The sequence below is a fragment of the Lissotriton helveticus genome, chromosome 1_2, assembly GCF_964261635.1.
Source record: "Lissotriton helveticus chromosome 1_2, aLisHel1.1, whole genome shotgun sequence".
Lineage (NCBI taxonomy): Eukaryota > Metazoa > Chordata > Amphibia > Caudata > Salamandridae > Lissotriton > Lissotriton helveticus.
This window is the reverse complement of record NC_136058.1, coordinates 338743066-338769976: the sequence shown is the minus strand read 5'-3', so window position 1 is coordinate 338769976 and position 26911 is coordinate 338743066. Positions and strand designations below refer to the sequence as shown.

Here is a 26911-nt window from a genome sequence, read left to right as displayed (position 1 = left end):
TGGCCTGTTTAGTACTTGAATAGGAGTAATATCACTGTATTTTAATCTAGACTAATACCCTACCTAATCTTGAAGTTACATTTCCCACCAATGGGAAACCAAAGATATACAATTTTTGGGAGTTATTGCATGTCTAATGCAAGATTAATTGCCATATTATGAGATCCAATGCAATAATCCTGCAAAAATTACTTGTTTTCGCCCAACGTGGGGCTCGAACCCACGACCCTGAGATTAAGAGTTTCATGCTCTACCGACTGAGCTAGCCGGGCTCCCTCTTTAAAGTAGTATGCAAACTGATCGTTTTCATTAAGAAAACCAGTTCCTGGATATTCCTCAACTCTCGTTTTTCAAGGAACTTATCATTTATAGATCCCTCAGTGGACAGAGTGCCAAGTAAAATGAGACAAAATTGAAATGGAAGTTGTGGAAATGTCATTGTGAGATTGCATAAGAACTCAAATTGCTCTCACAAGCTAACGAATACCTAAACCCTTTTGATAAAACCCCTTTAGTTGTTATGATGTGACCATATATGAAAGCCATCTGTGATTTATCTGTTCTTACTATGCAACAAGCTTGGCAATGACAAGTTAAAAATAAAATGTATGTACATTTCAGAATGGAGAATGCGGGCATCGATCCCGCTACCTCTCGCATGCTAAGCGAGCGCTCTACCATTTGAGCTAATTCCCCTGTGTGCTCCCTCAGAATAACATTTCAAAAGTAATGTTAATGCCTACCACACTTTATTTGACATCAAATTGCCCATTACATGAGTGTTCAGTTCACTCCTAACTGATGCCTTACCTCCACTTAGGGGATGTTTTACAGTTCAGGTTGGCCTGTTTAGTACTTGAATAGGAGTAATATCGCTGTATGTTAATCTAGACTAATGCCCTACCTAATCTTGAAGTTACATTTCCCACCAATGGGAAACCAAAGATATACAATTTTTGGGAGTTATTGCATGTCTAATGCAAGATTAATTGCCATATTATGAGATCCAATGCAATAATCCTGCAAAAATGACTTGTTTTCGCCTAACGTGGGGCTCGAACCCACGACCCTGAGATTAAGAGTTTCCACTCCCTGGCCGCAGCGGAGGTGCGAGGCGCGGCTCCGGGACTGCGAGGCTCAGCCTTAAACTCCATCAGCTGTTGCCTCTTCCCGTGCGAGCCGCGCCCCCTCCCAGTGCCCGCCCACCAAGCTTCATAACCTCTCGCGGCCCCCGCTCCGCGGGAGCCGCTCGCTTTGAGGTTTTTTCTGTCACACGTTTCCTGCCGCTACAGGAGTAGCTCCCTGCACTGACATTGCTCCAGCCCCTTGGTGAGGAGGGAAGTATCATCGTCTGCGTGGCCGCAGCGGAGGTGCGAGGCGCGGCTCCGGGACTGCGAGGCTCAGCCTTAAACTCCACCAGCTGCTGCCTCTTACCGTGCGAGCCGCGCCCCCTCCCAGTGCCCGCCCACCAAGCTTCATAACCTCTCGCGGCCCCCGCTCCGCGGGAGCCGCTCGCTTTGAGGTTTTTTCTGTCACACGTTTCCTGCCGCTACAGGAGTAGCTCCCTGCACTGACATTGCTCCAGCCCCTTGGTGAGGAGGGAAGTATCATCGTCTGCGTGGCCGCAGCGGAGGTGCGAGGCGCGGCTCCGGGACTGCGAGGCTCAGCCTTAAACTCCATCAGCTGTTGCCTCTTCCCGTGCGAGCCGCGCCCCCTCCCAGTGCCCACCCACCAAGCTTCATAACCTCTCGCGGCCCCCGCTCCGCGGGTGCCACTCGCTTTGAGGTTTTTTCTGTCACACGTTTCCTGCCGCTACAGGAGTAGCTCCCTGCACTGACATTGCTCCAGCCCCTTGGTGAGGAGGGAAGTATCATCGTCTGCGTGGCCGCAGCGGAGGTGCGAGGCGCGGCTCTGGGACTGCGAGGCTCAGCCTTAAACTCCATCAGCTGTTGCCTCTTCCCGTGCGAGCCGCGCCCCCTGCCAGTGCACGCCCCCCTCTCACCTGACAGAGTATTAAGGCAAGAGCATAGACGCGCATCGCGGGACGCGCGCGGGTCGTAGCCCGGGGCGAAGCCCGGGCAAAGGGCGGGCCCGTTTAAGCCGGTTCAAGCCTGGGCAAGTCTGGTCTGGGCCAACCCATTTTCCTCTTCATTTGCCCATCGTTATCTACACCGCATCTTGGTCGCCCTTTGCTATTATTTTTAACACTCAATAATCCACGTGTGTTACAGCGCCATCATGACTACTAGGGCAATGAGGAACAAGACGGCACAAGGACTGGGTCCGGTGACTGGCCCGATCGACCAATTCATTACTAAAGCCAATGACGCGATCAATCAGGGGATCGTACTCCTAGAAAGACGTGTCTCCCAGGACCTTGCAGCAGCACGAAGATCCTCATTGGGCCTTCTGGCTTTAGCCAAAACACCTAATCAACAGGGAACTAATGTCCCATTATTGCAGGAAATCCGTCACTCACCTATCACTTGGGGAAGTTACTCTGGAAGACCTGGAGAAAACACCTACTCTGGTGATTAGCCCCACGCAAACTGCCCTGTTAACTCTGACTGAGTCGCAACCCTTAACTGAGTCGCCATCTTCAGTAGCACCTTCCCCCCCTAAAACTGATAAGGAGCCAAGGGAGGGTGCCTTTTCTAATCAAGGCAGCACAGGACCAGTAGTAAAGACTAAGCAACACTATCTACCAAAGTGCACCAGGTCTGAAAAAACGCCTCGTACCAACCTTCGAAATAATGCAAGCCATTCATTGCCGATTAATGTGGATGCCCCCTTTGCTTTAGCTCCATCGTCGGACGACTCTTACAGGGGTCATGATGCTGCCAATTTAAACTATCCCGAGCTTAACTCACAAGTGCTAGACATAATTAAGGATCTCATAAAAACCCAACTATTACCAATAGAGCGAACATTAAACAACATCGAAAAGCAGATTAATTAACCACACTAGTTATCTTAAACCACCCACTACCACCTTACCTTCTTTAGCTCCTAGGACTGCCAACTATGCTAAGGCAGTCACAGCACATAAATCTACCCCTACCCCAATAACTCTCCCGAAACAGAATCCCCACAGTAACAGTACAACTGTCGTAAACAAACCCCCAACATCTAACAGTTCATCCCTCATTTGTAATATGAATATCCAACCAGCCACTATTCAGTCAGGGAACTCTCATGTACCATCCCAACAAGGACCGCAGAAATCCACCCAATCTAATCACTTGACTGCAAAGGCTCAGCAGCCAAAGATACCGTATGAACAACCATATAGGTCAAGACAGATTCCAACACGTATCACCCTTCCCCCTGAATGTGGAGCCTATGTCCTTGTACTGGTAAACGTACCAACACTCAAGCAAGAACAGAGTGAAACAACATCATCCCTGAAAAACAAGATACTTCACTGGCTAAGCTTGAACTGTAACTTCCCAATAGAATGTGCCGGGGAAATTTCCCACACTCAAAGAGTAGGCTGGATAGGCCCCCTACGCAAAAAATTCGAGGGGGACTGTGTAGCGATTACCTTTAGAAATCCCCAGTGGGCCGAAAAGACACTAGCTAAGGCACCTCCACCTTCCACATGGGAATTCAAAACAACCCTTCTCCCATTGGGCTATTTCTATAGGCATCTACTAAACACAAACAACAATATCCCGCCTACCTCTATGAATCCGTTTCCAGAAAGATCTTTCCCCTCCACTTCCTACCCTTCCACTTCTTTCCAGAATTCTAAGTTCCTCTATCCAATAGGTTCGGTACAGTGGCATCAGAGCCAAACGCCCATACCGCCAGCTACCCATCCTTATCTCTCTGAAATCCCTTATCAAGAGAATGGAGATAATCGATGGAGACAAGCGGCCCTTCCATTGGCTACTTCTTATAATATTCCAACTTACAATAGATTTAATGCTCTTTCCGGTTTAGACTTTAACGATTGACTGCCCAATTCCTATTCTACCAGGGAATTCCCACAACCATCTAAAACAGAGATAACTTTACCATCTAATTCATGCACCGTCTCTGAAAAAATGTCAACACAGCTGTCTTCAACCCCCGGCGAACTTAACTGCTCAACAACAAATCATTATAATACAGATGCTACGGTGATCGTAACATCGGCTCCAATTAATTTGGAAGCCGCTCAACTGTTAGCTGATACAGGTAATCCCGTTGATCTTATTTCAAATACTTTGCAGATTCATTTCACTTTTTGGAATATCGCAGGTCTTTCTGCAAAGAAGACAGACCCCGATTTCCTGAGACAGATCAATTTGAGCGGTTGTATCTGCCTTCAGGAGACTTGGGCCATAAGGCCAATACATATGGTGGGCTTTAAAACTTTCTGGTCACCTGCGCAGAAATCAACCTCTGGTAGAAATAGCGGAGGTTTAGTCACTTACATTACAAATACTCTTCCTGTGGATGAGGTACTCCCCCTAAGACTAGATACAAACTTCCAGATTATAGTGCTAAAGGTCACCAAACAAAGACTCTACTTAATTATAAACTTTTATAACAACCTCTCTCACGCTGATATGATTACTCTGCTCCCAGAGATCTCTGCAACATTACAAGAGCAACGAACTAAATACATCAAAAAGTCATGTACAATAATCTGGGGAGGAGATTTTAACCTTCACTTATGCAGTAACAGCGATAACAATAAGTGCGGTATTAGCGATGAGGTTGACACAAACCTTACGCACTTTACACATTCTAATGTGGGGGAAACAATGACCGAAATTATGGCTGAACTAGAGTTAAGTTTCGCTAATGAAACAAAGATCCCATCTGTTCCTTTCCAGCCCACATTTAATGGAAGAGGTTTAATAAGCCTAATTGATTTTATACTGATTTCACCACTTATAGGATTTATCATAGAAGATTTTAAGGTCCTTAAAAATCCTTTAAGTGACCATTTTCCAATCATCATGGTTCTCGCTGAAACAACAACGAATAAACCACATGACATCATGACTGCCCTAAATCAATGTGATTTAGAACTAGGCTCCTCGAATGGCTTTACACTGAAGTGGGGCAGTATTGACAAGGAAGCGACAACCAAAAAAATAGTCAAAAATAATCAAACTGATATCATAAAGTGCTTGGACTCTACTACACAATCATGCGAAACTATAAAGAGCTTCCTGGTAATTACAACAAGTATACAAAAAGAACTAACTAGGACGCACAAACAAAGGCCCCAGTTAAAGAAAGGTTGGTTCAATCCAGCATGCACAAAAGCATCCACACGTTTAAAAGAAGCTCTAAACAGTGATCACAGGGATAGAGCTGAAATTACTAGACTCAGAAAGGAGTACACGGCTGCCCTAAATAACAGGAAAAAAGAAGTGAAAGCTGAACTATGGTCAACTCTGATCCAAAGCTCGGAATTAAAAAATAGTGCCTTGTTCTGGCAGGTAGTTCGTTCCCCATTCTTAACAGATAATGACAATTCTCCCTCAATTGATGTTGCTATAAGTGAACATGAATGGGTGAGCCATTTTACAAAAGTCTTTGCGAAAGATTCGACAGAAGATATAGATCAACCTGATTTTCTGCCACACATTGCCTATCCACTAAACCTTTATCTTACCCATGAAGAGGTTCAAAAAGCCTTAAAATTCTCAAAAACAGCTAAAGCCCCAGGCCCGGACGGTGTCCCCGTTGACATTTTCAAACATCTCCCGGATCTTTGGACCCCCCTATTGACTAACGTCCTGAACGCTACCATTGAAGTGGGCCTCTTGGACTCTTGGAAAACATCAACGTTGGTACCTATTTTTAAAAAAGGAGATCGAAACAGTCCATCATGCTATAGGCCGATCTCCCTCCTGGACTCGTTAGGTAAGATGGCAGGACGAATACTCCTTGAGCGTCTCCAGGAGTCGGCTACCGACCATAAGATAATCTCAGACCTACAATATGGTTTCCGGGAGGGGCTAGGAACAGTTGACCAGGCCCTAAACCTGTCCCTATTGGCGGGCAAATATCTGGAAGCTAAAGGGTCTCCTTTCCATATGGCATATGTCGATCTCTCCGCAGCGTTTGATTGCGTGGCACATTCAACGTTGTGGAGAACTATCTTGAAAATGAGAGTTCCTACCCCAATCGTGGACTTCCTTCGAGAATTGTACACAGGCACTACAGGCAGGGTAAGATTCGGGGTGAGGGGTGAGCTCACGGACACCTTCAGGGTGGAAAAGGGGGTCAGGCAGGGGTGCGTCCTGGCCCCCTTTCTATTCACCCTCTATACGAACGGCTTGGAGGCTGCCATGTTACAAGGCAGCAAGGACCTTCCTCTAGTAGCTCGTCGGCAGATACCAGCGCTCCTATACGCCGACGATGCTGTTATTTTAGCCAGAACACCAAATGAACTACAGTTGGCCTTGAACAGATATTGCACCTTTATGGCAAGTCTGAACCTGAAATTAAATGCAAAAAAAACTTATACAATGCATGCAGGGGAGAAACGAAATGTAAAACACAGGAAACTAATGGTACAGGGTGAACATCTGGATAGGACTACTACTTATCCCTATTTAGGGATTGTCATTGACGAAAAATTTAAATGGAGCCCAGCTATCAATGCAAGGAAACTGTCATTTCTCCGAGAGACATCTTCGCTAAAAACCTTTTCACAAAGATTGGGGCAGCGACCAATTAAAGAATTATTGCAAATATATAATTCAAAATGTGTAAGTACAGCAACATATGGGGCGGGGATTTGGGGCTTTACAAAAGTGGACTCAATACAAAGAATAGAGAACTCCTTCCTGAGATATCTGTTGGCGGTACCAAAAACTTGTTCCACCTATGCCTGCCATATTGAGTTGGGCATTGACTATATTACAGACATTATAAAACTGCAGCCGATAATGTTGTGGCGTAGAATATGGGTCACTGAGCAATGTCATTTGACTAGGGCGATCATTCAAGACATCTTAACATTAGATCACTCTAAGAAGATTAAATGGTTGTCCTATGTCAAAGCACTATTAACAGATCTAGGATATAGGAAGTACTTCGACCATCCTTTTGCTGATAAAAGAAATCCCAAAAAAGAACTTAAAAAGGGAGTGCATTGTTCATCTGCGCCAGTTACGCTTACTATCCGAGGTCCATAAACCATCTGTTCAACACTCTTTACTTGCCCAGACTGTGTTCACTGTTGAACCCTACTTGAATTTTAAATTAACACAGTTTGAAAAAATGTTGCTCACTCGTTTCAGATTTGACCTGTTCCATTTATTGGTTGCATTTCCAAAGCAAAATGTCAGGATATCCACACTTTCTATGTGCCCTTGCGATCTAGTGTCCCCTCAATCAACTATACATACAGTGCTATTCTGTAAATTCTTTACTGAACCCCGTAAACGCTGGATACTCCCCATACTGAAATTCTGGGGTCTTCGACAATGTCGCCCAGCGTATCTGGCACTTCAGTACCTCGAAAATGAAAACTATGCTAAAGCGATTGTACTTTATCTTAAATTTTGTATACGCCACCGCATGAATTTATGAGCACGAATAACACTGCAATTTTGCACAAATGAAAGAAACTAAGATAACAGGAAAAGTGTATGTTACTATAAATGCTGAAAAACTTACACAAATTGAACTGAGAAGTAGTTGCTATTTTTAACATGTTTTCTTTTAACAAATGCATACTTAACGGTTTTTAACTTCTTTGAAAAATTTGTAAACTGCTTATTTTGAACTTTTATGGTGTTTTTGTAAAACTACCGAATAAAGTTATTATTGAATTGAATTGAATTGAGTTTCATGCTCTACCGACTGAGCTAGCCGGGCTCCCTCTTTAAAGTAGTATGCAAACTGATCGTTTTTCATTAAGAAAACCAGTTCCTGGATATTCCTCAACTCTCGTTTTTCAAGGAACTTATCATTTATAGATCCCTCAGTGGACAGAGTGCCAAGTAAAATGAGACAAAATTGAAATGGAAGTTGTGGAAATGTCATTGTGAGATTGCATAAGAACTCAAATTGCTCTCACAAGCTAACGAATACCTAAACCCTTTTGATAAAACCCCTTTAGTTGTTATGATGTGACCATATATGAAAGCCATCTGTGATTTATCTGTTCTTACTATGCAACAAGCTTGGCAATGACAAGTTAAAAATAAAATGTATGTACATTTTAGAATGGAGAATGCAGGCATCGATCCCGCTACCTCTCGCATGCTAAGCGAGCGCTCTACCATTTGAGCTAATTCCCCTGTGTGCTCCCTCAGAATAACATTTCAAAAGTAATGTTAATGCCTACCACACTTTATTTGACATCAAATTGCCCATTACATGAGTGTTCAGTTCACTCCTAACTGATGCCTTACCTCCACTTAGGGGATGTTTTACAGTTCAGGTTGGCCTGTTTAGTACTTGAATAGGAGTAATATCGCTGTATGTTAATCTAGACTAATGCCCTACCTAATCTTGAAGTTACATTTCCCACCAATGGGAAACCAAAGATATACAATTTTTGGGAGTTATTGCATGTCTAATGGAAGATTAATTGCCATATTATGAGATCCAATGCAATAATCCTGAAAAAAATTCCTTGTTTTCGCCCAACGTGGGGCTCGAACCCACGACCCTGAGATTAAGAGTCTCATGCTCTACCGACTGAGCTAGCTGGGCTCCCTCTTTAAAGTAGTATGCAAACTGATCGTTTTTCATTAAGAAAACCAGTTCCTGGATATTCCTCAACTCTCGTTTTTCAAGGAACTTATCATTTATAGATCCCTCAGTGGACAGAGTGTCAAGTAAAATGAGACAAAATTGAAATGGAAGTTGTGGAAATGTCATTGTGAGATTGCATAAGAACTCAAATTGCTCTCACAAGCTAACGAATACCTAAATCCTTTTGATAAAACCCCTTTAGTTGTTATGATGTGACCATATATGAAAGCCATCTGTGATTTATCTGTTCTTACTATGCAACAAGCTTGGCAATGATAAGTTAAAAATAAAATGTATGTACATTTTAGAATGGAGAATGCGGGCATCGATCCCACTACCTCTCGCATGCTAAGCGAGCGCTCTACCATTTGAGCTAATTCCCCTGTGTCTTCCCTCAGAATAACATTTCAAAAGTAATGCTAATGCCTACCACACTTTATTTGACGTCAAATTGCCCATTACATGAGTGTTCAGTTCACTCCTAACTGATGCCTTACCTCCACTTAGGGGATGTTTTACAGTTCAGGTTGGCCTGTTTAGTACTTGAATAGGAGTAATATCGCTGTATGTTAATCTAGACTAATGCCCTACCTAATCTTGAAGTTACATTTCCCGGTGGGAGACCAAAGATATACAATTTTTGGGAGTTATTGCATGTCTAATGCAAGATTAATTGCCATATTATGAGAGCCAATGAAATAATCCTGCAAAAATTACTCGTTTTCGCCCAACGTGGGGCTCGAACCCACGACCCTGAGATTAAGAGTCTCATGCTCTACCGACTGAGCTAGCCGGGCTCTCTCTTTAAAGTAGTATGCAAACTGATCGTTTTTCATTAAGAAAACCAGTTCCTGGATATTCCTCAACTCTCGTTTTTCAAGGAACTTATCATTTATAGATCCCTCAGTGGACAGAGTGTCAAGTAAAATGAGACAAAATTGAAATGGAAGTTGTGGAAATGTCATTGTGAGATTGCATAAGAACTCAAATTGCTCTCACAAGCTAACGAATACCTAAATCCTTTTGATAAAACCCCTTTAGTTGTTATGATGTGACCATATATGAAAGCCATCTGTGATTTATCTGTTCTTACTATGCAACAAGCTTGGCAATGACAAGTTAAAAATAAAATGTATGTACATTTTAGAATGGAGAATGCGGGCATCGATCCCGCTACCTCTCGCATGCTAAGCAAGCGCTCTACCATTTGAGCTAATTCCCCTGTGTGCTCTCCTCAGAATAACATTTCAAAAGTAATGTTAATGCCTTCCACACTTTATTTGAAGTCAAATTGCCCATTACATGAGTGTTCAGTTCACTCCTAACTGATGCCTTACCTCCACTTAGGGGATGTTTTACAGTTCAGGTTGGCCTGTTTAGTACTTGAATAGGAGTAATATCGCTGTATGTTAATCTAGACTAATGCCTAACGTGGGGCTCGAACCCACGACCCTGAGATTAAGAGTCTCATGCTCTACCGACTGAGCTAGCCGGGCTCCATCTTGTAAGTAGTATGCAAACTGATCGTTTTTCATTAAGAAAACCAGTTCCTGGATATTCCTCAACTCTTGTTTTCCAAGGAACTTATCATTTATAGATCCCTCAGTGGACAGAGTGTCAAGTAAATGAGACAAAATTGAAATGGAAGTTGTGGAAATGTCATTGTGAGATTGCATACGAACTCAAATTGCTCTCACAAGCTAACGAATACCTAAACCCTTTTGATAAAACCCCTTTAGTTGTTATGATGTGACCATATATGAAAGCCATCTGTGATGTATCTGTTCTTACTATGCAACAAGCTTGGCAATGACAAGTTAAAAATAAAATGTATGCACATTTTAGAATGGAGAATGCGGGCATCGATCCCGCTACCTCTCGCATGCTAAGCGAGCGCTCTACCATTTGAGCTAATTCCCCTGTGTGCTCCCTCAGAATAACATTTCAAAAGTAATGTTAATGCCTACCACACTTTATTTGACGTCAAATTGCCCATTACATGAGTGTTCAGTTCACTCTTAACTGATGCCTTACCTCCACTTAGGGGATGTTTTACAGTTCAGGTTGGCCTGTTTAGTACTTGAATAGGAGTAATATCGCTGTATGTTAATCTAGACTAATGCCCTACCTAATCTTGAAGTTACATTTCCCACCAATGGGAAACCAAAGATATACAATTTTTGGGAGTTATTGCATGTCTAATGCAAGATTAATTGCCATATTATGAAACCAATGCAATAATCCTGCAAAAATTACTCGTTTTCGCCCAACGTGGGGCTCGAACATACGACCATGAGATTAAGAATCTCATGCTCTACAGACTGAGCTAGCCGGGCTCCCTCCTTAAAACATTATGCAAACTGATCATTTTTCATTAAGAAAACCAGTTCCTGGATATTCCTCAACTCTTGTTTTTCAAGGAACTTATCATTTATAGATCCCTCAGTGGACAGAGTGTCAAGTAAAATGAGACAAAATTGAAATGGAAGTTGTGTAAATGTCATTGTGAGATTGCATAAGAACTCAAATTGCTCTCACAAGCTAACGAATACCTAAATCCTTTTGATAAAACCCCTTTAGTTGTTATGATGTGACCATATATGAAAGCCATCTGTGATTTATCTGTTCTTACTATGCAACAAGCTTGGCAATGACAAGTTAAAAATAAAATGTATGTACATTTTAGAATGGAGAATGCGGGCATCGATCCCGCTACCTCTCGCATGCTAAGCGAGCGCTCTACCATTTGAGCTAATTCCCCTGTGTGTTCCCTCAGAGTAACATTTCAAAAGTAATGCTAATGCCTACCACACTTTATTTGACGTCAAATTGCCCATTACATGAGTGTTCAGTTCACTCCTAACTGATGCCTTACCTCCACTTAGGGGATGTTTTACAGTTCAGGTTGGCCTGTTTAGTACTTGAATAGGAGTAATATCGCTGTATGTTAATCTAGACTAATGCCCTACCTAATCTTGAAGTTACATTTCCCGGTGGGAAACCAAAGATATACAATTTTTGGGAGTTATTGCATGTCTAATGCAAGATTAATTGCCATATTATGAGAGCCAATGAAATAATCCTGTAAAAATTACTCGTTTTCGCCCAACGTGGGGCTCGAACCCACGACCCTGAGATTAAGAGTCTCATGCTCTACCGACTGAGCTAGCCGGGCTCTCTCTTTAAAGTAGTATGCAAACTGATCGTTTTTCATTAAGAAAACCAGTTCCTGGATATTCCTCAACTCTCGTTTTTCAAGGAACTTATCATTTATAGATCCCTCAGTGGACAGAGTGTCAAGTAAAATGAGACAAAATTGAAATGGAAGTTGTGGAAATGTCATTGTGAGATTGCATAAGAACTCAAATTGCTCTCACAAGCTAACGAATACCTAAATCCTTTTGATAAAACCCCTTTAGTTGTTATGATGTGACCATATATGAAAGCCATCTGTGATTTATCTGTTCTTACTATGCAACAAGCTTGGCAATGATAAGTTAAAAATAAAATGTATGTACATTTTAGAATGGAGAATGCGGGCATCGATCCCGCTACCTCTCGCATGCTAAGCGAGCGCTCTACCATTTGAGCTAATTCCCCTGTGTGCTCCCTCAGTATAACATTTCAAAAGTAATGTGAATGCCTACCACACTTTATTTGACATCAAATTGCCCATTACATGAGTGTTCAGTTCACTCCTAACTGATGCCTTACCTCCACTTAGGGGATGTTTTACAGTTCAGGTTGGCCTGTTTAGTACTTGAATAGGAGTAATATCGCTGTATGTTAATCTAGACTAATGCCCTACCTAATCTTGAAGTTACATTTCCCACCAATGGGAAACCAAAGATATACAATTTTTGGGAGTTATTGCATGTCTAATGCAAGATTAATTGCCATATTATGAGATCCAATGCAATAATCCTGAAAAAAATTACTTGTTTTCGCCCAACGTGGGGCTCGTACCCACGACCCTGAGATTAAGAGTCTCATGCTCTACCGACTGAGCTAGCCGGGCTCCCTCTTTAAAGTATTATGCAAACTGATCGTTTTTCATTAAGAAAACCAGTTCCTGGATATTCCTCAACTCTTGTTTTTCAAGGAACTTATCATTTATAGATCCCTCAGTGGACAGAGTGTCAAGTAAATGAGACAAAATTGAAATGGAAGTTGTGGAAATGTCATTGTGAAATTGCATACAAACTCAAATTGCTCTCACAAGCTAACGAATACCTAAACCCTTTTGATAAAACCCCTTTAGTTGTTATGATGTGACCATATATGAAAGCCATCTGTGATTTATCTGTTCTTACTATGCAACAAGCTTGGCAATGACAAGTTAAAAATAAAATGTATGTACATTTTAGAATGGAGAATGCGGGCATCGATCCCGCTACCTCTCGCATGCTAAGCGAGCGCTCTACCATTTGAGCTAATTCCCCTGTGTGCTCCCTCAAAGTAACATTTCAAAAGTAATGCTAATGCCTACCACACTTTATTTGACGTCAAATTGCCCATTACATGAGTGTTCAGTTCACTCCTAACTGATGCCTTACCTCCACTTAGGGGATGTTTTACAGTTCAGGTTGGCCTGTTTAGTACTTGAATAGGAGTAATATCGCTGTATGTTAATCTAGACTAATGCCCTACCTAATCTTGAAGTTACATTTCCCACCAATGGGAAACCAAAGATATACAATTTTTGGGAGTTATTGCATGTCTAATGCAAGATTAATTGCCATATTATGAGATCCAATGCAATAATCCTGCAAAAATTACTTGTTTTCGCCCAACGTGGGGCTCCCACGACCCTGAGATTAAGAGTTTCATGCTCTACCGACTGAGCTAGCCGGGCTCCCTCTTTAAAGTAGTATGCAAACTGATCGTTTTTCATTAAGAAAACCAGTTCCTGGATATTCCTCAACTCTCGTTTTTCAAGGAACTTATCATTTATAGATCCCTCAGTGGACAGAGTGCCAAGTAAAATGAGACAAAATTGAAATGGAAGTTGTGGAAATGTCATTGTGAGATTGCATAAGAACTCAAATTGCTCTCACAAGCTAACGAATACCTAAACCCTTTAGATAAAACCCCTTTAGTTGTTATGATGTGACCATATATGAAAGCCATCTGTGATTTATCTGTTCTTACTATGCAACAAGCTTGGCAATGACAAGTTAAAAATAAAATATACGTACATTTTAGAATGGAGAATGCGGGCATCGATCCCGCTACCTCTCGCATGCTAAGCGAGCGCTCTACCATTTGAGCTAATTCCCCTGTGTGCTCCCTCAGTATAACATTTCAAAAGTAATGTGAATGCCTACCACACTTTATTTGACATCAAATTGCCCATTACATGAGTGTTCAGTTCACTCCTAACTGATGCCTTACCTCCACTTAGGGGATGTTTTACAGTTCAGGTTGGCCTGTTTAGTACTTGAATAGGAGTAATATCGCTGTATGTTAATCTAGACTAATGCCCTACCTAATCTTGAAGTTACATTTCCCACCAATGGGAAACCAAAGATATACAATTTTTGGGAGTTATTGCATGTCTAATGCAAGATTAATTGCCATATTATGAGATCCAATGCAATAATCCTGAAAAAAATTACTTGTTTTCGCCCAACGTGGGGCTCTTACCCACGACCCTGAGATTAAGAGTCTCATGCTCTACCGACTGAGCTAGCCGGGCTCCCTCTTTAAAGTATTATGCAAACTGATCGTTTTTCATTAAGAAAACCAGTTCCTGGATATTCCTCAACTCTTGTTTTTCAAGGAACTTATCATTTATAGATCCCTCAGTGGACAGAGTGTCAAGTAAATGAGACAAAATTGAAATGGAAGTTGTGGAAATGTCATTGTGAGATTGCATACAAACTCAAATTGCTCTCACAAGCTAACGAATACCTAAACCCTTTTGATAAAACCCCTTTAGTTGTTATGATGTGACCATATATGAAAGCCATCTGTGATTTATCTGTTCTTACTATGCAACAAGCTTGGCAATGACAAGTTAAAAATAAAATGTATGTACATTTTAGAATGGAGAATGCGGGCATCGATCCCGCTACCTCTCGCATGCTAAGCGAGCGCTCTACCATTTGAGCTAATTCCCCTGTGTGCTCCCTCAAAGTAACATTTCAAAAGTAATGCTAATGCCTACCACACTTTATTTGACGTCAAATTGCCCATTACATGAGTGTTCAGTTCACTCCTAACTGATGCCTTACCTCCACTTAGGGGATGTTTTACAGTTCAGGTTGGCCTGTTTAGTACTTGAATAGGAGTAATATCGCTGTATGTTAATCTAGACTAATGCCCTACCTAATCTTGAAGTTACATTTCCCACCAATGGGAAACCAAAGATATACAATTTTTGGGAGTTATTGCATGTCTAATGCAAGATTAATTGCCATATTATGAGATCCAATGCAATAATCCTGCAAAAATTACTTGTTTTCGCCCAACGTGGGGCTCCCACGACCCTGAGATTAAGAGTTTCATGCTCTACCGACTGAGCTAGCCGGGCTCCCTCTTTAAAGTAGTATGCAAACTGATCGTTTTTCATTAAGAAAACCAGTTCCTGGATATTCCTCAACTCTCGTTTTTCAAGGAACTTATCATTTATAGATCCCTCAGTGGACAGAGTGCCAAGTAAAATGAGACAAAATTGAAATGGAAGTTGTGGAAATGTCATTGTGAGATTGCATAAGAACTCAAATTGCTCTCACAAGCTAACGAATACCTAAACCCTTTAGATAAAACCCCTTTAGTTGTTATGATGTGACCATATATGAAAGCCATCTGTGATTTATCTGTTCTTACTATGCAACAAGCTTGGCAATGACAAGTTAAAAATAAAATATATGTACATTTTAGAATGGAGAATGCGGGCATCGATCCCGCTACCTCTCGCATGCTAAGCGAGCGCTCTACCATTTGAGCTAATTCCCCTGTGTGCTCCCTCAGTATAACATTTCAAAAGTAATGTGAATGCCTACCACACTTTATTTGACATCAAATTGCCCATTACATGAGTGTTCAGTTCACTCCTAACTGATGCCTTACCTCCACTTAGGGGATGTTTTACAGTTCAGGTTGGCCTGTTTAGTACTTGAATAGGAGTAATATCGCTGTATGTTAATCTAGACTAATGCCCTACCTAATCTTGAAGTTACATTTCCCACCAATGGGAAACCAAAGATATACAATTTTTGGGAGTTATTGCATGTCTAATGCAAGATTAATTGCCATATTATGAGATCCAATGCAATAATCCTGAAAAAAATTACTTGTTTTCGCCCAACGTGGGGCTTGAACCTACGACCCTGAGATTAAGAGTCTCATGCTCTACCGACTGAGCTAGCCGGGCTCCCTCTTTAAAGTAGTATGCAAACTGATCGTTTTTCATTAAGAAAACCAGTTCCTGGATATTCCTCAAGTCTTGTTTTTCAAGGAACTTATCATTTATAGATCCCTCAGTGGACAGAGTGTCAAGTAAATGAGACAAAATTGAAATGGAAGTTGTGGAAATGTCATTGTGAGATTGCATACGAACTCAAATTGCTCTCACAAGCTAACGAATACCTAAACCCTTTTGATAAAACCCCTTTAGTTGTTATGATGTGACCATATATGAAAGCCATCTGTGATTTATCTGTTCTTACTATGCAACAAGCTTGGCAATGACAAGTTAAAAATAAAATGTATGTACATTTTAGAATGGAGAATGCGGGCATCGATCCCGCTACCTCTCGCATGCTAAGCGAGCGCTCTACCATTTGAGCTAATTCCCCTGTGTGCTCCCTCTGGAGTTCTGGACTTTTTTTGGTTCTGTCCAGAGGTGTCAGGGATAACACCCGAAGACCCCGGAGTTCTACCTGCCTCGGTGCACAAACAAACAGAAACACGGGCTTCTCGATGGTGGCGTCAAAGACCAAAGGTTTATTACTGCAGGGATACAGAAGTCACAGAAACTACACATGGGCAGTATCTAGGAGCCTGTTCAATTTGTACAAAGAGGGTTGTTCCTTATATACTGAATATTGGGCTTCAGGCAAATTCCTTACATGTTAGCACATTCCAAAACCTTTGTATCTTAAACAATAAATATTTGGCGTTGCACAGGAATCGTCAACAATATCTGATGTCAAAACATTACGAACGAGGGGTTCCCACTATTCCATCATAATCCCATGTCAACTTTTCATTCAAGACCCGGACCGCCTCATCGTAAATTTCGTTACCTCCCCCTAATAAAAGCCCAGAAGGAAAGGAGCAGAGCCAGGTGTAGAAGATAGAACAGTAGGATAAGAGATGTTTGTGGGTCATAAATGGGCAAGGTTACCAGCTTCGGCCGCCTAATCATGATCAGGCCAACGGACACAAGAACCAGTATAGCAGGACTGACCTCAGGGGGGGAAGACAACTTTTGCCGAGTCATGCTGCCACAGCGTTCCTGGCCTAAGGTGCACGTGTCACTAGCAAGGTGAATCGCCGGCTAAAGCCTACGTGTCCTTAATTGAAAAGAGGTCATTGCGTGTCCATTGACTATGTGAGGGCAAGGAATACAAAATGGCTTCCGTGTTCTAAGATGGATGCCATGGGTAGAACAGAAATGTGTTTGTAACAGGAGTGCTCTTGCTCGTAGCATAGCGAAAACACCAGGATATACTAAATGGATCATTTGCGGTTCACTGATACCAAAATTATGTATTTGCGACAATGTTAAAAACACGGGTTCAAATCGTCACGGAACCTCAGACCCTCCTTTTGCCCTTACATAGGCAATTACTCAGTCTATATCAGAATCTAACTCTATGCTCATTAGGTCAGTGACATGTTGTTGCATCATCATCTTGTCTCGTACCTTTTCTCCAAATGCAGGTGGTTTTCTGAAACAGGTTGCAGCACAGAGACTACACAGAGCGGGACCACATTGGATAATAAGGCAGCACGAGAACAGAAATACTAGGATGACACCAATGACCATCAGAAACTTCCATCCCCACGCTGATACCAGAGTCCAAAACCACTCCATGAAGGACCAGTTTCCCTTGTCTACGTGTATGGAGTCGGAAATCTTGTGTAGCTTAGAGATCGCTTCATAGACAGTTGGAGCATTATTGGGAATAAAAACACAGCAGCTCGATTGGATCATTCTGCATACCCCACCTCGATCTGCAAGTATTACGTCTAGAACCATTCGGTTCTGCAACGTCATGAGACGATCCGCCTGAAGCTCAGCTGTTAAGTTACTAAGGGCACCAGCAGTTTCTGTAATAGTAGATTCAACTACCCGTGTTAGTTGACGTAGATTTCTACTATTGGCCATAGGCCCCCAAAACGGAAGGAAACCTTTGAAGAAGTCTCCAGCTTCCTGACCAGCGGTATCTTCCTTGCTGAAGACACCTCTTGCTACTCTGGTCTTATGATAATTTGAAGAAGCAGTGTATGTCGGAGGTAACAATCGAGCAATATAACATGATCCTGAGAAGTCAGCAGGCAGCCATGTATACGCTCTGTCTTGACAGATGAAGTAAGTACCCCTAGCAGTAAGGAAGGCAGGGGAGGAGTTAGACGGAAATACGTAAGTCTCAACGCACTCACTCCTCCCTAGCTGAGTTCTCAGATTTCTCCCATTTCCTTGCAAACAGACCTGACCTCGGTGAGGCACGACCCAAACTGAAGTGGAGCTTTTACGCTTGCTTTCTCCCAAACTAAGGCGATACTCGGTAGAGTTCCAACTCAAATACACCCGTAATTCATTTCTAGGGTAAGATGGAGTATTATTGACGTCTTTAATCATGTCAATAATTCCCTGGACTAAAGCTTTGTTGGCTGAGTTGTATTTAGTGGACCGTGGCGGACGCGGAGGATAGGTCTCAAGGGCATATGAAAAAATGGTCTGAAAGGCCTGAAATGATCCATTATAGCTAAAAGGCAAGACTAGATAGGGAATGCCTTTATCCATAGTGTGAGGTATCAAGCCACACACCCAGCAGTCTGTAGTATTAACTACCAGTTGGTGTTGATGCAAGAGCTGTACAAATGTATTGTTAATAAATTCTGAGCGTCGAGCTTGTTCGTGTTCAGGAAACGAGTGAAAAGAATGTATAGAAGAAACCGTAGAAGTAGTAGGATCAAGGGGAGGTACTGTAGTTATCGGCATAAAAATCAAATGTACACCAAAGATGATTCCACCCACCAACGTTATCAAAACAATTAAAAATGTAACTGCACATTGCATTAGAAAGCATTTGCTGTGAAGTATTCTGTACAGTCTATTTCTGCGAACATAAATTACATTCTTTCGTTGCAGCTCAGGAAGCTCCATCTTCTATAATCCGCTCGTGACCACTGATGATGTGTACGTAGATGAAAATGCCTCTATCAGCCCTGGGAGTTCCCAGAACTAACAGAAAGATCGACCTTGTGTCTGACCCCCGCAGATTCAACTAAGCACACAGCCACGACCCTACGGCTACCCAGACGGCAAGGCAAAATTTAAAACAACAAAATAATAGCAAACTTCCTGGCTGGAGGCAAGGTACCACAAATTCAAATGTGAAAATAGGCAGTTTCCTGCTTTATTTGTCCATATTGCGAGGCCGCAAATTGTATCTCAGTTTTGCAGGAGCTGTCTGATCTGGAAACAATGTATTTTCAGCCGACGTTGCAATGTTCACGTTTGCAGATGGCAAATGTTCTTTTGGTGCAGATGGCAAATGTTCAGGGTTTAAAAGAGCAGTTTCAGGAGGAGAGTCAGAGTTTGATGTATCCGTGATCAGTTCTGCATCACTGAAAGGTATGAACCTGGGGACTTGTTCTGTTTCAGAGGTACCGATTCCTTTCTTTACCCAGTTGTCGTAAGGAAGTGGCAGAGGCACACGTTTGACGTGTGTCGTATGGATCCAATTCTTCCGTCCGGCCACACGAATAGCAGTTCTCGTTGCCAATAAGACTTGGAAGGGGCCAACGAATCTGGGCTGAAGATTTTTCGTTCTTGCAAAGTTTCTAATGACTACTTGATCTCCAGGTTTCAGCTGATGACCTGGACTCTCCGGTGGCTTTGGCAATGCATCGAAAACCTGTTGGTGAATAAGGCTCAATTTAGCAGTCAAGTCGAAAAGGTAATCAATTAACATTGGGTATTCCAGCTGCTTAAATTCTTTCGGTCTAGGTACCCCCCAAACATTTGCAGGACGACCAAAAATTATTTCATATGGACTAAGCCCTACTCTAGAATGTACAGTTGCTCTTGTTGATAACAAAGCCAAAGGCAGTGCGTCTGGCCAGGGCAAACCCGTGGACGCTTGCATCTTAGCAAGTTTCAGTTTAAGGGTGCCATTGTAACCCTCAACTAAACCCGCGGACTGGGGATGATTCGCACTATGAAACTTTTGTCTAATCCCTAGGCCGGCACACACACTCTGCATAACTTTCCCTACGAACTCACTTCCGTTATCTGACCATACAATCCGTGGCATTCCGAATCTGGGGAAGTATTCTTTAAGGAGGATTTTGGCAGTGGACAAAGCAGTATTGTCCTTTAGCGGGTATGCTTCGATCCATCTGGAGAAAGCACAAACTACCACTAGGACGTATTTTAAATTGTTGCAACGATCCATATGAATGAAGTCTAACTGAATTACTTCAAAGGGGCAGGAAGGAGGAGCGAAGTGACCTGCAGGTGTGGGGATTCCCTTGCCAGGATTATGCATCAAGCATACCATACAATTTCTCACCACTCTCTCTGCACACTTACTAATCCCATCATTCTTCCAGACCGGAGCCAACATCTTACAAATCCCTTTTGAACTGATGTGCGCTGTTCCATGTGCCATCGTTACTACTGCAAGCACATACGCATCAGGCAACATCCAACGCTGTTGTTCCGACAAGTCAATCCAACACCCACTCGAGTCCAATTTACCCGTGCTCTCTTTCCATGCAAGCTTTTCCTCCTCAGTCGCCTCTTTCTGAATTTCTTTCACGCTTTCCACTGTGTCTTCACACATTCCAGACTCAGAAATCCATCTTGCAGACGTTGCAACATACATTCTACTCATCATATTTCTAGCTGTCTGTTTTGCAGTCTCATCGGCAAAAGCATTCCCACGACCAACATCATCCGTGATTGCTTTATGAGCACTGCATTTCACAATCGCAACTTCAGTCGGCAAGGTTAGAGATTCCAACAAGTCATTAACTAGCTGACCATGTTGGATCTTAGTCCCATGGGACGTAATGAAACCTCTCTCTTTCCACAAACGGCCAAAACTATGGGCCACGCCGAACGCGTACTGACTATCTGTGAACACATTCACTCTCTTTCCCTTAGCTAAAACGCACGCTCTTGTTAGCGCGATCAATTCTGCAGCCTGGGCAGAATTCTGACTCACTCTCGCAGTCTCCACAATCGTACTCAAGGTCGTTACTGCATAAGCAGCAGTCACGTCACCATTCTCCAATTTGAAGCAAGACCCATCAACATACAACGTACCATCTGGATCTGATAATGGAGTGTCTTTTAAATCAATTCGTCCTTTTGTTTCTTCCTCAGTTCTGAAACAACAGTCGTGTGGTTCGGAATCACTCGACTCTTGACTAGTCGGCAACAATGTTGCTGGATTCAATACATTGCATCTTTTGATCTGAATATGACTCGCTAGCAATGTCAGTTCGTAACCTGATAATCTAGCACTGGTAAGGTGCTGCGTCTTGGTTCGGTTCATGAGTGTATCCACAGCATGAGGAACCATAACCACTAGCATGTTGTTCATTACTAAACCAGCAGATTGTCGAATGGAGGCTGCAGCTGCGGCTGTAGCTCTCAAGCAACTAGGCAACGCTCTAGCTACCGGATCTAACGTTGATGAGAAATACGCACACGGGCGTTGTTTATCACCAAATTTCTGTGTCAAAACACTCAACGCACAACCTTCTCTCTCATGGACATAGAGCGTGAATGGCTTACTGTAATCGGGTGTACCCAATACAGGAGCTGAACACAGTGCATTTCGTAACTCAGAAAAACTCTCCTGACATTCGGCAGACCATGGCACTGGACTCGGAACATTTTTCCCAGTCAAAGCTACCAACGGTTTCGCCAAAAGAGAAAAATTTGGGATCCATTGCCTACAATATGAGGTAATACCTAAAAAGGCACGTACTTCTCTCTGCGTGCTAGGAACATTCATCTGTGTAATTGCTTTTATTCTCTCTGGGGTCAACTTCCTTCCCTCCTTTGACAAGAGATGACCTAGGTAGGTCACTTCTTGGCAACAGTATTGCATTTTTGAAGGTGACACTTTGTGATTCAAACTTGACAAATGATGCAATAAAGAAATTGTAGCTGTTTTGCAAGTTTCCTTGTCATCGGCAGCCACTAGAAGATCATCGACATATTGTACCAAAGCAGAACCAGGAGGAAGTACAAAGGAATCTAACTGGCTTTTTAATGCTTGACTGTAAATGGATGGGCTTTCACAATAACCTTGTGGAGCGCGTTTAAACCTGAAGCTTCGTCCTCCTAGAGAGAAACCGAAGATATCTCTGCTTTCCTTGGCTATCGGAATGCTGAAAAAGGCATTTTTCAGGTCAACAACCGAAAACCATGCTGCTGTAGCAGGAATCAACGTTAACAATGCAGTAATGTCTGGAACCACAGGAAACTGCGGAATCACAATTTTATTAACCTCTCTAAGATCAATTACAAACCTATATACTGGAGGCTTTGTTGGGTCAGTTCGTTTCAGAATAGGCAGTACAGGACTATTACAGACATTACCTCTAGTCTCTTCTACAACGTCTTTCTTGATCAGATCTTGTACTATCAGTAGGAGCGCACGCTCACCTTCACTAGAGATTCTGTATTGTGGAATTCGTGGAAATTTTACATTCGCTTTCGAAGTTACTACATATGGTGGGATTTCTAAAAGACCTACATCATTAGGACCAGTCGCCCAAAGAGTATCAGGGAGTGAACGCAGCTCTGGTGGGAGTGCATCCATCGACAAGTACATTGGAGAGATGATTCTTTTACCCAACGTAAGCTGTACTCCTTCTGGAGAACAGTACAATGTCGCATATAGGCGTTTTAACAAGTCTAAACCAAGCAGATTTTCATTACAACCTGTCGTCAAAATCAGGGGAGCTTTCAAGTGGCAGGGTCCAACAGAAATAGACAAAGGACCAGAAACAGGGTTGTGAACAGGGGCGCCTGAAAAACCTACTGAAACGTTTGTTGAGCCAGACAAAGGTGCGCCAGGGAGTTTCGCACGTATGATAGAACTTTTTGCTGCACCAGTATCCAACAGAAACGGTTCGACTATACCTGATGTTGCTACTGCGACATAAGGCCCACTCTGATCTACTGGAACTGATACTACTCCCTCTCTTTGTCCATGGCTGTCCTAGTACTCCCTTGGCTGAACTTCCTCACTAGCTTCATAGTAGTCTTCAACATGATACTGTTGAGACCTATTCTGTTGAGCAGATTGTCCATTTTGCTGATCGAAATGATTAGAAGGGCGATCACTTGTCTGTGGAGGCATAGCACCTCTTCCTCGACCTCTAGAGTTTTGCATAGAACTACCACGACCTCTCTGAGCTGCCGCAGCATTATTTTGTGCCCGTACCGGACACTCAGTCTTATAATGGCCTTCCATTTTGCAATAAGCACACTGATTCCATTGGTATTGTGGCCTCTGAGAATTATAATCCGTTCTTTGATATGACCCTTGCTGTGTATTAGTCTGATTCGTGCGAGGCGGATATGCTTGCTGTAAAAGAACTTTAGTTTTTAAATCTTTCGTCTTTTTATCTGATTTTACTTTCTCCTCTTTATCCCTATTTTCATAGTACTGGGCAGTTGCAAGTATTTGCGCAGTCGTAGAGACAGCCCACGCACTTTCGGAATTCTTTAATTTACCACTAAGTTCTGGCAACAAATTGTGCACAAATTTATCAACAAATAATCTCTGGCCTCCTTCTGTGCTCATATCCTGACCACTATGATCCACGAAAGTCTCCTCGAATCTTGTGAAAAAGTCAGAGACGCTTTCGTCTTTCTTCTGTTTACACGCTGACAATTTGTCCCAGTTAACGCGTAATGCTGGCATTAGGGTTTTCATTAAGTCGATTATTCTACCGGGCAAATTAGCAATTAAGGGTTCAGGTTTAGAACCACCTATTTGTTGACCATCCGCTGCAATTATAGCTGCCCAATCACCACCTAGGGCAACTGGATGATTCTCTTTACGGATTTTAGCCCAAATTGGTTGCGGTACTACATTACCAAATAGCAGATCTATGTCAGCAAGATTTAATACACAAGCGTCAACTGTCTGAGCCAACTCTTTGTAGTATCCTGCAGGATTTTTACGCGGATCTGGCAAGGCCTGTTTCACTGCTAATACTTCAGCTCGCTTCCATGGAATATGTATCCATACTCTCTGGAATTGGGCTGGAGCGGCTGCAATACCAAGGTTTGCATCAGCTTGCACAGCTTCACGCCAAATTGGTGGAACCTCTCTCATTGGGTATTGACGATTTTGTTTCGTACTACGTTTCTCTAACTCCCTCGATGAACGAAGGGATGGGTCATTCCTATAACTTAAAATCAGTTCCATCACTTCTTTTATATTTTGACCAACTATCATACCTGCAGCAAATTCTTTCTGAACATTAATTAATTCTTCTAGATTTGATTCAGGGTCATCCTCTTCCAATTCCTCACGTAGAAGGAAGCACATTTCATCAAACACATATCGTTGTGTCGGTTCATTCCATTGCATAAATGTATCTAGTACATCTTGTACATTATATCTTCCAACTTTCGAAACCCATCTAAGAGCAGTGGAATCTAATATTCCTCTTTCTTCACTACTGGGAAGCTGACTACGTCTCTGTACAGAGTCAGAGGTAGGAGTCTTAATCAGAGTTCTATAGAAGGGAGATAGAATATTAGAGACAGAATCAGTGATTCTCCGACGAACAGAAAGTGGAGTCATAATATTAGCAGAAGCAGTAAATAGAGTAGCAGTTGGAACAGATAGATCAGGAACAGTAGGAGTAGCGGGCAAAACAGCTTGTGAAACAGCAGGTGTGAGCGATATAGGCATAGGTAAAGAAGCCGGCAACCCTGGAAGAGGGGGTGCCGAAGGAACATTAATATTGACCACAGGAGGTACAGGAACTTGATTCAGAGGAGCAGGAACACCAGGTTGTCCAGCAACCGGAAATTGAACATTCGGTATAGGTGGAGCCGTAGCACCCTGTGCATACGGTGGGGGTGATCGTAACAAGTAAGACAACAGGGTATCCTTTTCAGGGTCCTCTACTATCTTAGCTGTACTCGATGGCAAAGCAGGATAGCACTTGTCTATCGCTAAATTACGCTCTCTATTGGCCACCTCCATTGCCTTCTCAGACTCGTTGAGTTGCAGCTGCTTAGCAGACTGTTCTAAAGTCAACTCTTGCTCTTTCTGTTCTTTCTTCAACTTTTTAATTTCTCTCTGTTTAGATTCTTTTCGCCAATAACGGAAAGAATCAAACATTGCCGGCCGGGCTTTCTTCTTGAATAATTTCGTTTCTAAATTATCAAGAACTTGAGGTTCAAAACTACCATGCAGTGGCCAACTAAGGACACCATCTTTCTCTGTGTAGTGGATCCATACCTCGTTATAAGAGATAGGGCCTACACCAAATTTGCAATATAGATCATAAAGGGGAGTTCCAATCGGAGGAACCGAACACGAGTCCTCCAACTGGGAATCACTGTTGCAACTGAAACAAGACAACATACAATTTTTCCGACTTACCATTTTATAATCCGGAACACAAAACAGATAAAACACAAACCAAAAGAAAGGTGCGCACTCGAACCAAGAACTTAGGCCTACCAGAACAGACAAACGTATCGATACCCGAACTGAACTGAATGATTATCGTAACCAGAATAACCAGCGACAATCTTATGAAACCGAACCGAAACCAAGAACTAAAAGGATTATCGAAACAGAAACAACCCTCGCGAAGTAATCAACTATCAACCACTTAATACTTAACTGAGGCACTGAAGACGTCACCAAGGAGAAACCCGTCACGTCTCGCCGTACTTAAGGACTGCACCTCGGGTCCAAGACAGGGCGACGGTCAAGGCAACGAACCACTGTAGCCGTCTGAACGGGAACCCTCGTGGAAGAGAACGTCGGGCCACTTTTGCGATATGCCGGGATCGATGAAGTGGGGCGCCTCCCTCTGAAATCTTCACACGAAGCTTCTCGAACTCTTCAGGCTTTTGGACCAGTACCGAATGACGTCGCCCCACGTTGGGCGCCAATTGGAGTTCTGGACTTTTTTTGGTTCTGTCCAGAGGTGTCAGGGATAACACCCGAAGACCCCGGAGTTCTACCTGCCTCGGTGCACAAACAAACAGAAACACGGGCTTCTCGATGGTGGCGTCAAAGACCAAAGGTTTATTACTGCAGGGATACAGAAGTCACAGAAACTACACATGGGCAGTATCTAGGAGCCTGTTCAATTTGTACAAAGAGGGTTGTTCCTTATATACTGAATATTGGGCTTCAGGCAAATTCCTTACATGTTAGCACATTCCAAAACCTTTGTATCTTAAACAATAAATATTTGGCGTTGCACAGGAATCGTCAACAATATCTGATGTCAAAACATTACAAACGAGGGGTTCTCACTATTCCATCATAATCCCATGTCAACTTTTCATTCAAGACCCGGACCGACTCATCGTAAATTTCGTTACCTCCCCCTAATAAAAGCCCAGAAGGAAAGGAGCAGAGCCAGGTGTAGAAGATAGAACAGTAGGATAAGAGATGTTTGTGGGTCATAAATGGGCAAGGTTACCAGCTTCGGCCGCCTAATCATGATCAGGCCAACGGACACAAGAACCAGTATAGCAGGACTGACCTCAGGCGGGGAAGACAACTTTTGCCGAGTCATGCTGCCACAGCGTTCCTGGCCTAAGGTGCACGTGTCACTAGCAAGGTGAATCGCCGGCTAAAGCCTACGTGTCCTTAATTGAAAAGAGGTCATTGCGTGTCCATTGACTATGTGAGGGCAAGGAATACAAAATGGCTTCCGTGTTCTAAGATGGATGCCATGGGTAGAACAGAAATGTGTTTGTAACAGGAGTGCTCTTGCTCGT

The 26911-nt window shown here is 42.8% G+C and overlaps 17 non-coding genes across 17 annotated transcripts; all 17 read right to left on the bottom strand.

Moving 5' to 3' along the window:
- Nucleotides 1-199: 199 nt before the first annotated feature.
- TRNAK-CUU (transfer RNA lysine (anticodon CUU)) lies at nucleotides 200-272 on the bottom strand. Its single transcript has one exon. It is a non-coding gene; the product is annotated as a tRNA-Lys (tRNA).
- Nucleotides 273-623: 351 nt separating this feature from the next.
- TRNAA-AGC (transfer RNA alanine (anticodon AGC)) lies at nucleotides 624-696 on the bottom strand. The gene has a single exon. It is a non-coding gene; the product is annotated as a tRNA-Ala (tRNA).
- A 7907-nt stretch (nucleotides 697-8603) lies between these two features.
- TRNAK-CUU (transfer RNA lysine (anticodon CUU)) lies at nucleotides 8604-8676 on the bottom strand. The gene has a single exon. It is a non-coding gene; the product is annotated as a tRNA-Lys (tRNA).
- Nucleotides 8677-9028: 352 nt separating this feature from the next.
- On the bottom strand, nucleotides 9029-9101 carry TRNAA-AGC (transfer RNA alanine (anticodon AGC)). The gene has a single exon. It is a non-coding gene; the product is annotated as a tRNA-Ala (tRNA).
- A 341-nt stretch (nucleotides 9102-9442) lies between these two features.
- On the bottom strand, nucleotides 9443-9515 carry TRNAK-CUU (transfer RNA lysine (anticodon CUU)). The gene has a single exon. It is a non-coding gene; the product is annotated as a tRNA-Lys (tRNA).
- Nucleotides 9516-10141: 626 nt separating this feature from the next.
- On the bottom strand, nucleotides 10142-10214 carry TRNAK-CUU (transfer RNA lysine (anticodon CUU)). The gene has a single exon. It is a non-coding gene; the product is annotated as a tRNA-Lys (tRNA).
- Nucleotides 10215-10565: 351 nt separating this feature from the next.
- Nucleotides 10566-10638, bottom strand: TRNAA-AGC (transfer RNA alanine (anticodon AGC)). The gene has a single exon. It is a non-coding gene; the product is annotated as a tRNA-Ala (tRNA).
- A 768-nt stretch (nucleotides 10639-11406) lies between these two features.
- On the bottom strand, nucleotides 11407-11479 carry TRNAA-AGC (transfer RNA alanine (anticodon AGC)). The gene has a single exon. It is a non-coding gene; the product is annotated as a tRNA-Ala (tRNA).
- A 341-nt stretch (nucleotides 11480-11820) lies between these two features.
- TRNAK-CUU (transfer RNA lysine (anticodon CUU)) lies at nucleotides 11821-11893 on the bottom strand. Its single transcript has one exon. It is a non-coding gene; the product is annotated as a tRNA-Lys (tRNA).
- Nucleotides 11894-12245: 352 nt separating this feature from the next.
- TRNAA-AGC (transfer RNA alanine (anticodon AGC)) lies at nucleotides 12246-12318 on the bottom strand. Its single transcript has one exon. It is a non-coding gene; the product is annotated as a tRNA-Ala (tRNA).
- Nucleotides 12319-12663: 345 nt separating this feature from the next.
- TRNAK-CUU (transfer RNA lysine (anticodon CUU)) lies at nucleotides 12664-12736 on the bottom strand. The gene has a single exon. It is a non-coding gene; the product is annotated as a tRNA-Lys (tRNA).
- Nucleotides 12737-13087: 351 nt separating this feature from the next.
- Nucleotides 13088-13160, bottom strand: TRNAA-AGC (transfer RNA alanine (anticodon AGC)). The gene has a single exon. It is a non-coding gene; the product is annotated as a tRNA-Ala (tRNA).
- Nucleotides 13161-13925: 765 nt separating this feature from the next.
- TRNAA-AGC (transfer RNA alanine (anticodon AGC)) lies at nucleotides 13926-13998 on the bottom strand. Its single transcript has one exon. It is a non-coding gene; the product is annotated as a tRNA-Ala (tRNA).
- A 769-nt stretch (nucleotides 13999-14767) lies between these two features.
- On the bottom strand, nucleotides 14768-14840 carry TRNAA-AGC (transfer RNA alanine (anticodon AGC)). Its single transcript has one exon. It is a non-coding gene; the product is annotated as a tRNA-Ala (tRNA).
- Nucleotides 14841-15605: 765 nt separating this feature from the next.
- On the bottom strand, nucleotides 15606-15678 carry TRNAA-AGC (transfer RNA alanine (anticodon AGC)). The gene has a single exon. It is a non-coding gene; the product is annotated as a tRNA-Ala (tRNA).
- A 345-nt stretch (nucleotides 15679-16023) lies between these two features.
- TRNAK-CUU (transfer RNA lysine (anticodon CUU)) lies at nucleotides 16024-16096 on the bottom strand. The gene has a single exon. It is a non-coding gene; the product is annotated as a tRNA-Lys (tRNA).
- A 351-nt stretch (nucleotides 16097-16447) lies between these two features.
- On the bottom strand, nucleotides 16448-16520 carry TRNAA-AGC (transfer RNA alanine (anticodon AGC)). The gene has a single exon. It is a non-coding gene; the product is annotated as a tRNA-Ala (tRNA).
- Nucleotides 16521-26911: the final 10391 nt, after the last annotated feature.